This window comes from Parambassis ranga, unplaced genomic scaffold, assembly GCF_900634625.1.
Source record: "Parambassis ranga unplaced genomic scaffold, fParRan2.1 scaffold_162_arrow_ctg1, whole genome shotgun sequence".
Lineage (NCBI taxonomy): Eukaryota > Metazoa > Chordata > Actinopteri > Ambassidae > Parambassis > Parambassis ranga.
Window position 1 is genome coordinate 1 of NW_021144726.1, and position 9,583 is coordinate 9,583.

The 9,583-nt window shown below is 48.0% G+C and overlaps 2 non-coding genes across 2 annotated transcripts; both read right to left on the reverse strand.

Moving 5' to 3' along the window:
* Positions 1–275: 275 nt before the first annotated feature.
* trnas-aga (transfer RNA serine (anticodon AGA)) lies at positions 276–357 on the reverse strand. The gene has a single exon. It is a non-coding gene; the product is annotated as a tRNA-Ser (tRNA).
* A 1,405-nt stretch (positions 358–1,762) lies between these two features.
* On the reverse strand, positions 1,763–1,845 carry trnal-cag (transfer RNA leucine (anticodon CAG)). Its single transcript has one exon. It is a non-coding gene; the product is annotated as a tRNA-Leu (tRNA).
* Between the last annotated feature and the right edge of the window lie 7,738 nt (positions 1,846–9,583).

The window sequence follows — 9,583 nt, forward strand, 5'->3', positions numbered from 1 at the left end:
GCCTCAGGGTGAAACTGGGTTTGAAATGTGCTGGGACGTTTTATCCTTTGCCTCCTCACTGCACACCAGTTGCTCTCGGTCCAGCGTTTTTAAAATGATAGTTTTTGGAAGTGTCAGATGGACTGTGCCAGGGTTTGGTCCTCAGACAGTCAATATAAATGGCAGCACTCTGACTGGTCAAGATGACCTTTTTCATAGAGCTTGTTGTTAACACATCAGACTTGTTAAGTGTAAACGATGGAGGGGCATAAAGTGATCTTGGAGATGAAAAGAACCGTTGTTGGCAGGATTTGAACCTGCGCGGGGAAACCCCAATGGATTTCTAGTCCATCGCCTTAACCACTCGGCCACAACAACCGGCAAAAGGTAACGATGAAGAGTCTGACGACCCAGGTTGGTTCTGTCCATGAGTGCATGGTCTTGTCCAGTTTGTCCTGTCCAGTTTGGTGTTGGTGCTCCTTTACTTGTTTTCCATTTCATTCGCAGGTAAATCTGTGCCGACCCAAGTCTCCGTTTGACAGACAGCTATCACAGAAAGTTGCCGACAGCTGAGCAAGTACTCACGTGCCAACATGGCACAAGTTGAATTGCTTCCAAGCCGGCTGTGTTCACGATCACATGGTCGTTTGAGACTACAAGCCTTCACTGTCCATTCTACGCTGTTTACTTTATTAGGAAGGTGCTCTACAATTGTCCCAACAAGCAGGGGCAGCACTGAACATAAAACTCTCTTTCTCACATGTTATTGTCATGTGTTTTTGTGAAAGATAAGGCTGACTTGTTTTCTTGCTTCTCTATTTAAACAATCTGAAATCTTCACTGACACTGATGTGGACAGACTGAGAGTGTCTCTGTGCTATCTCAACAAGTCTTGAGCCAGAGATGAGAGTTTTCATCTGCATTCATGGTCACCACATAATGAATCATTCTGACTATTGTGATGCCCTGAGATGAGGTCCAGTATTCTGGAATGGAAGTTACCATTCCAGAATGGAAGGCAACATTCCGGGACAAACATCGGCATAACAGAATTCCCGAATAACAGTCAGTATTCTGGAACAGAGGTCAGTATTCCGTAACAGAAGTCAGCAAGACAGCATTCTGGAATGAAAAGTATTCCAGAATAAAAGAAAGTATTCCCAAATGAAAGGCAGAAATCTAGAATGAGTGGCAGCATACCATAATAGACATCCACCCACTCCAGAATAATAGGCAGGATTCCGGAATGGTAGACAAAATTCCGGAATTAAACCCCTAACCCGACAGCGGCCTGTGACGTCATGGAAGTCAGCATTCCGACATGGAAGGCAACATTCCGGGACAAAAGTCAGCAAGACAGCATTCTGGAATGAAAAGCATTCCAGATTGAAAGAAATCATTCCAGATTGAAAGGCAGAAATCTAGAACGAGCGGCAGCATACCAGAATAGACATCCATCCATGCCAGAATGGTAGACAGGATTCCAGAATGGTAGACAAAATTCCGGACTTAAATCCCTAACCTGACAGCAGCCTGTGACGTCATCCAATCAGAGCCAGAGACTGAACCTCCTTAAGGGCAACAGTGGCAAAAAAAAACAGGAAGAACCCCTGTAGGTTTGATTTAATGTCTCATCATATCAGATGAAATCATCCAATTGGCTTCTGTGGTCTGGGTTAGAATCTAAGTCAGTCAATGTCTTAAATGATTAGTTATTTCCCCTCCAGAGGATAAATTATTTAAATGATTACTTATTTTTCCCTCCAGATGAAATGAACAGAACTGTCAGGAGTGGGATTTGAACCCACGCCTCCAGTGGAGACTGCGACCTGAACACAGCGCCTTGGACCGCTCGGCCATCCTGACACGAAAAGTGTGCTGTCCACAACAAGTTTGGAAAAGCTCAAGGATGAACACTTAATAAACGATCTGAAATCTTCACTGACACTGATGTGGACAGACTCAGAGTGTGTCTGTCTATGCTATCTCAACAAGTCTTGAGCCAGAGATGAGACTTTTCATCTGGTCACCACATGATGAATCATTCTGACTATTGTAGTACCTTGAGATCTGCCTTTCCCAGGTGTTTTGTCCTTAAGGTGAAGCAGTCTCTGCCTCAGGGTGAAACTGGGTTTGAAATGTGCTGGGACGTTTTATCCTTTGCCTCCTCAGAAGAAAGCGGTCTTGGAGACCTGCTTAATATGAGAGACAAACGACATGTCTTGATCAAAGATAACTCCAAGGTTCCTCACAGTCGTACTGGAGGCCAGAGTAATTCCATCCAGAGAGAAAGTATTATCTGATAAACTAGTTCTGAGATGTTTCGGTCCAAAAACAATGACCTCAGTCTTGTCCGAGTTTAATAGTAAAAGTAGTAAAAATAGGACCAGTGCAGCCTTTGCAGTGCGGACTTTGCAGTGCACAGTGCGGACCAGTGCAGCCTTTGCAGTGTGCAGTGCGGACTTTGCAGTGCGCAGTGCGGACTCAGTAAATAAGTGCGTGTGAGAAAAATGTGCGGGCCGCACTAACTCCACCACAAAATATCGGCTCGTGCAGTGCGGACCAGTGCAGCCTTTGCAGTGTGCAGTGCGGCCTTTGCAGTGCGCAGTGCGTGTTATGTGACGTGTGGGGTAGGACCCAGGCGCAGACAAAAATAATGTTCAACAAAAGGAGCTTTATTCAAAGCTAAATAACAAAAGCAGTCCAGAGGAGCAGGTAAACGAAAGGAGGGCTACTGGAAACAGTGCCAGACAAAAGGTAAAAAGTACAAAATAAACACAAAAGAATAAACCAAACCAAACCTGAGGATGATCGGGGAAACATGAGGAAACACGGAGGAAGAAGAAGGACGAAGAGGTGGATCACGAGGTGGATCACAAGGGAGTACACACAGGGGTGCACACGGGGAATCACAAGGGAAAACTGACAAAGACCAAGGGAAGGCACAGGGCTTAAAAAGAGGAGAGACGACACAGGTGAACACAATTAGGGAGGAGCTGATAATCAGGGAGGAGGCTAGAGGAGAGAGAGGGAAGGACTGAGGAGCAGAGAACAGGAGGGAGGAGGAACAGAAGGAGAGGGAAGGACTGAGGAGGAGTAGAGAAAGAGGAGGGAGGAAGAGAAGGAGAGAGGGAAGGACTGAGGAGGAGCAGAGAAAGAGGACAAACACTGAAAACTAAATAACAAAATAAACAATATAATAAACAATGAGCCAAGACCCTGGCTCATGACAGTGCGGACTTTGCATGTGCAGTGCACCCTTTGCAGTCTGCACTGCAAAGGGTGCACTGCACATGCAAAGTCCGCACTGCGCACTGCAAAGGGTACACTGCAAAGTCCGCACTGCGCACTGCAAAGGCCGCACTGCACACTGCAGAGTCCGCACTGCAAAGGCCGCACTGCACACTGCAAAGGCTGCACTGGTCCGCACTGTGCACTGCAAAGTCCGCACTGCAAAGTCTGCACTGCGCACTGCAAAGGGTTTGATTGTTGTCACCTGTGTCTTGTTAACTCTTGAACAGAGCCATTGCTTGACACTATAGGGGCCCTAGGCGAGAAGGTAACACTGGGGCCCTACGGGCTACTAGATTCTATAGAAATGCCGCCCCAAACACAAAGACATGTACAGTGATGATTAATAAGCAACCTTTATTTAAATAATGTGGAACACACATATGAAAATATTATCTTAAGGAAATATAAAAAACCTGTACAACACAATCAAAATTCATCATAGAAATATGTACTCTCTAAAGACTGTCCACAGTGGTGGAAAGTAACTAAGTATTTGTACTTTGTTACTGTACTTGGGTAATTTTTCACGTATATGTAAAAAACAATCCTTGAGTCCAATTGTCTCGATTTAAACTCTTGGAAATTGAAAGTAAGTACTTGAGACTTTGGTTAAGTAGGCTCATTGATGTAGCACATCTACAGTACAGCATGCACTAAATTGTGACGATTAAACTAAAGAAATGATGCTGTTATCGAACCGTTTTTCCCCACTCGGCGACACACCCGCTGAGAAGCCGACCCTGGTTATTGGCGACTCTGTTCTGCGGCATGTAAAGCCGACACCAGCGGCTATAGGTAAGTGCATCCCGGGGGCCAGAGCGGGCGACATAGAGGGTAGCCTGAAGCTGCTGGCGAGAGATAAGCATAAATACAGTAGGATTATAATTCACGTCGGTGTTAATGACACCCGGCTTCGCCAGTCAGAGGTCACTAAAGTTAATATTGAGTCGGTGTGTAATTTAGCTAAAACCATGTCGGACTCCGTAGCGTTCTCTGGTCCCCTCCCGAATCTGACCAGTGATGACATGTTTAGCCGCATGTCCTCGCTCCGTCGCTGGCTGTCATGGTGGTGTCCAGAAAATAACGTGGCCTTTATAGATAACTGGGAAACTTTCTGGGGGAAACCTGGCCTTATTAGAAGAGACGGCATCCATCCCACCCAGGGTGGTGCAGCTCTGATTTCTAGCAACATAGCCAAGTTTATTAGACCAACCTGACAACCCAGGGTCGAGGCCAGGCAGAGTCGCTGTCCTACACACCTCTCTGCTGCTTCTGGAGGACTGCCGCCCTCAGTTAGAAACACATTAAACAAAATACACATAGAAACACTAAGCTTAATAATGTTATTGAAGTGGTGACGGTCACACGTCCTCCCACAGTTCATCAAGCACACAAGTTAAGATATATTAATCATAATAACCTCATAAAAATACACACTAACACACAAACACATAGAACAAGGTAACAGAACACTCAGGTGTGGATTGTTTAACATACGATCCCTCCACTCTAAGTCGCTCTTAGTTAATGATTTAATTGTTGATCATCACACTGATATACTTTGTCTCACTGAGACTTGGTTACAGGATGAAGAATATGTTGCTTTAAATGAATCAACTCCGTCCTGTTATATTAACTGTCATGTTCCTAGAGTTACAGGTCGCGGAGGAGGAGTGGCAGCAATCTACCGCTCCAGGTCTTCAGATGAATCCTAAACCTAAGTCTACTCATACTTCTTTTGAGAGTCTCACTCTCAGCCTGTCTCACGGAAGCTGGAAGAAGTCAGAATTTGTTTTACTCGTCGTAGTGTATCGTCCACCTGCTGCTGCTTATCAGAGTTCCTGCCGGAGTTTTCAGACTTCTTATCAAGTTTAGTGCTTAGCACAGATAAAGTCATTATAGTGGGTGACTTTAACATTCATATGGACGTCGACTCCGACAGTCTGAAGATTGCCTTCAACTCACTCTTGGATTCAGTTGGGTTCTCTCAGTTAGTAAATGAACCCACACACTGTCACAGTCACACCCTCGACCTGGTTCTCACCTACGGCCTGGAAGCTGAGAACCTGCTAGTGTGGTCTCAAAATCCTGTTCTTTCAGATCACTCATTAATAACTTTTGACTTCTCTCTTTCAGACCTACCAGCACCTGAGGAAAAGGTCTACTACAGCAGATGTCTGTCTGAAGACGCCGTAAAGCAGTTTAGGACAGCAATCCTACCAGTACTCCCCACAGTCCCAAGTACTGACGGGGGTACCAACTTAAATGTTACTCCTGCAGAGCTGGGACCGCTTTGTCAACAACACTGCAGACACACTACACTCAGTCTTAACAGGATGCTCCACTGAAGAAGAAGAAAACTACAACCAGAAGAGGCTAGCTCCGTGGTACAACTCAAACATCCGATCACTGAAACGGATTACACGTAGGATGGAGAGGATGTGGCAAGTCCTCTAAATCAGATGACTCCCGGAGGATCTGGAGAGACAGTCTGCTGACGTATAAGAAGGCCCTTCGTAAAGCCAGGACAGCCTACTATTCATCACTAATAGAAGAAAACAAGAACAACCCGCGCTTTCTCTTTAACGCCGTGGCCAGGCTGACAAAGAGCCACAGCTCTGTGGAGCCTCGCATTCCTGCAGCTCTTAGTAGTGAAGACTTCATGAGCTCTTCACTATAAAATCACCACTATTAGAGGACAAATCAACCACAATCTCTCTGTGACCGCTGAGGATACACCGCCACTTCTGGAAATGGATCCTGATCTAACTCTGGACTGCTTCGCCGCCATCGCCTCCCTGAGCTGACCACCAGCATCAGCAAGTCTAAACCTACTACCTGTCTTCTGGATCCGATCCCTTCACAGCTCCTCAAGGATGCTATTCCTTCTGATCGGAGACTCTATATTAGGACAGATCAACTTGTCTCTGGAAACAGGATATGTACCACAGGCTTTTAAAACTGCTGTGATCATTCCGATACTTAAAAACCTTCCCCTGGACCCGGACGTCCTAGGAAACTACAGACCGATCTCCAACCTCACCTTTATCTCCAACTACTCGAAAGAGCTGTTGTAAGTCAGCTAAACGACCACCTGTGTAGTAACAGTCTGTTTGATGCTTTCCAGTCTGGTTTCAGAGCCCATCACAGCACAGAAACAGCACTGCTTAAAGTCACCAATGACCTCCTCATGGCATCGGACCGGGGTCTCGTCTCTGTACTCGTTTCTACTGGATCTCAGTGCTGCCTTCGACACGTAGACCATCGCATCCTGCTACACAGATTGGAACACGAGATCAGGATTACAGGAACAGCACTGCGCTGGTTTAAATCATATTATCTGACAGATTTCATTTTTGTTCACACTAACGATGTGTCTTCCACAGGTACAAGGGTTTAACCACGGTGTTCCACAGGGTTTCTGTGCTCGGACCGATCCTGTTCACCCTCTACATGCTCCCTCTAGGATACATCATCCAGAAGCCGGCATAAACTTTCATTGTTATGCTGATGATACCCAGCTGTATTTATCCCTGAAGCCTGAAGAAACGGAGCCGCTAGTCAGACTACAGGCGTGTCTAAAGGACATAAAGGGACTGGATGTCCTCCAACTTTTACTATTAAACTCGGACAAGACTGAGGTCATTGTTTTGGACCGAACACATCTCAGAACTAGTTTATCAGATAATACTCTCTCCCTGGATGGAATTACTCTGGCCTCCAGTTACGACTGTGAGGAACCTTGGAGTAGTTATCTTTGATCAAGACATGTCGTTTGTCTCTCATATTAAGCAGGTCTCCAGGACCGCTTTCTTTCACCTGCGTAATATTACTAAGATCAGGAGCATCCTCTCTCAGAGTGATGCTGAAAAGCTCATCCATGCTTTTGTCACTTCAAGACTGGACTACTGCAACTCTTTATTGTCAGGATGTCCACATTACTCCATCAACAGTCTGCAGCTGATCCAGAACGCAGCAGCTAGAGTTCTGACAGGAAGCAGCCAAAGGGATCATATCTCTCCTGTCCTAGCGTCTCTTCACTGGCTCCCACTGGACTCAAGAATACACTTCAAGATCCTTCTTCTAACCTACAAGGCTCTTCATGGACTTGCTCCGTTGTATCTGCAGGACCTGATTGTACCATATGTTCCTAATAGGACACTCAGATCTCTGAGTGCAGGTTTACTAGTAGTTCCTAGGATTCATAAAAGTAGAATGGGAGGACGAGCTTTCAGCTATCAGGCACCGCTATTATGGAACCAGTTACCAATCTGGGTCCGAGAGGCAGACACTGCCTCCACCTTTAAGACTAGACTTAAAACTTTTCTGTTTAGTAAGGCGTACAGTTAGCCTTAGACCTAGTGTGTAGCACCAGCTATGCTGCTCTAGGCCTACGTTGTCGGGGGGCACAAACATGATCCACTGAGCAGTTTCCCTCTCACCCTCTAACCTCTCCTTTTCTCTCCTTAGTCTGGCTCACACTGGTCTCAAGACCTGGATGATGACCTGCAGGTCCGGCCCGTGAAGTCTCTCTTGCTCTACGTTGTCGGGGGGCACAAACACGATTCCTCTGAACACCCTCTGACCTCTCCTCCACTCTCCTTAGTCTGGATCATACTGGTAATATCGTCTCATAATCTGTGTTAACTGGTCTTCCTTGTAGTTCTGTGCCTCGCTCTCGCTCTCTCTCTTTGCAGGTCTCAAGACCTGCATACTGACCTGCAGTCTCTCCTGTGCTCATCGACTTCACTAGCCCCTGCTGCTCATCTTTACTATCAAATTACTATTCCTACTTATGGACCGACGATATATATAGATCCATCCATCCATCCATCTTCCACCGCTTATCCGGGGCCGGGTCGCGGGGGCAGCAGTCTAAGCAGGGACACCCAGACTTCCCTCCCACCAGACACTTCCTCCAGCTCCTCTGGGGGAATCCCGAGGCGTTCCCAGGCCAGCCGAGAGACATAGTCTCTCCACCGCGTCCTGGGTCTTCCCCGGGGCCTCCTCCCAGTGGGACATGCCCGGAACACCTCCCCAGGGAGGCATCCAGGAGGCATCCGAACCAGATGCCCGAGCCACCTCAGCTGGCTCCTCTCGATGTGGAGGAGGCAGCGGCTCTACTCCGAGCTCCTCTCGGGTGACTGAGCTTCTCACCCTATCTCTAAGGGATGCGCCCAGCCACCCTTCGAAGGAAACTCATTCGGCCGCCTGTATTCGCGATCTCATTCTTTCGGTCACTACCCAAAGCTCATGACCATAGGTGAGGGTAGGAACGTAGATTGACCGGTAAATCGAGAGCTTCGCCTTCCGGCTCAGCTCCTTCTTCACCACAACAGACCGGTACAGCGACCGCATTACTGCGGAAGCTGCACCGATCCGTCTGTCAATCTCCCGCTCCATTTTTCCCTCACTCGTGAACGAGACCCCGAGATACACAAACTCCTCCACTTGGGGCAGGAGCTCTCCTCCCACCCAGAGAGGACAAACTACCTTTTTCCGGTCGAGAACCATGGCCTCAGACTTGGAGGTGCTGATTCTCATCCCAGCCGCTTCACACTCGGCTGCAAACCGTCCCAGTGCACACTGGAGGTCCCCGGCTCGATGAAGCCAACAGGACAACATCATCCGCAAAAAGCAGAGATGAAATCCTATGGTTCCCGAACCAGATCCCCTCCGGTCCCTCGCTGCGCCTAGAAATTCTGTCCATAAAATTATGAACAGAACCGGTGACAAAGGGCAGCCCTGCCGGAGTCCAACATGCACTGGGAACAGGTCTGACTTACTGCCGGCAATGCGAACCAGACTCCTGCTCCGGTCATACAGGGACCTAACAGCCCTCAGCAGAGGGCCACGGACCCCATACTCCCAGAGCACCTCCACAAGATGCCGCGAGGGACACGGTCGAACGCCTTCTCCAAGTCCACAAAACACATGTGGACTGGTTGGGCGAACTCCCATGAACCCTCCAGCACCCTGCGGAGGGTATAGAGCTGGTCCAGCGTTCCACGGCCAGGACGAAAACCACATTGCTCCTCCTTAATCCGAGGTTCGACTATGGGTCTAATTCTCCTCTCCAGTACCCTGGCGTAGACTTTCCCAGGGAGGCTGAGGAGTGTGATCCCCCTGTAGTTGGAGCACACCCTCCGGTCCCCCTTTTTAAAAAGAGGGACCACCACCCCGGTCTGCCAGTCCAGCGGCACTGCCCCCGATTGCCACGCGATGTTGCAGAGGCGTGTCAACCAAGACAGCCCCACAACATCCAGAGACTTAAGGTACCCAGGGCGAATCTCATCCACCCCCGGTGCCT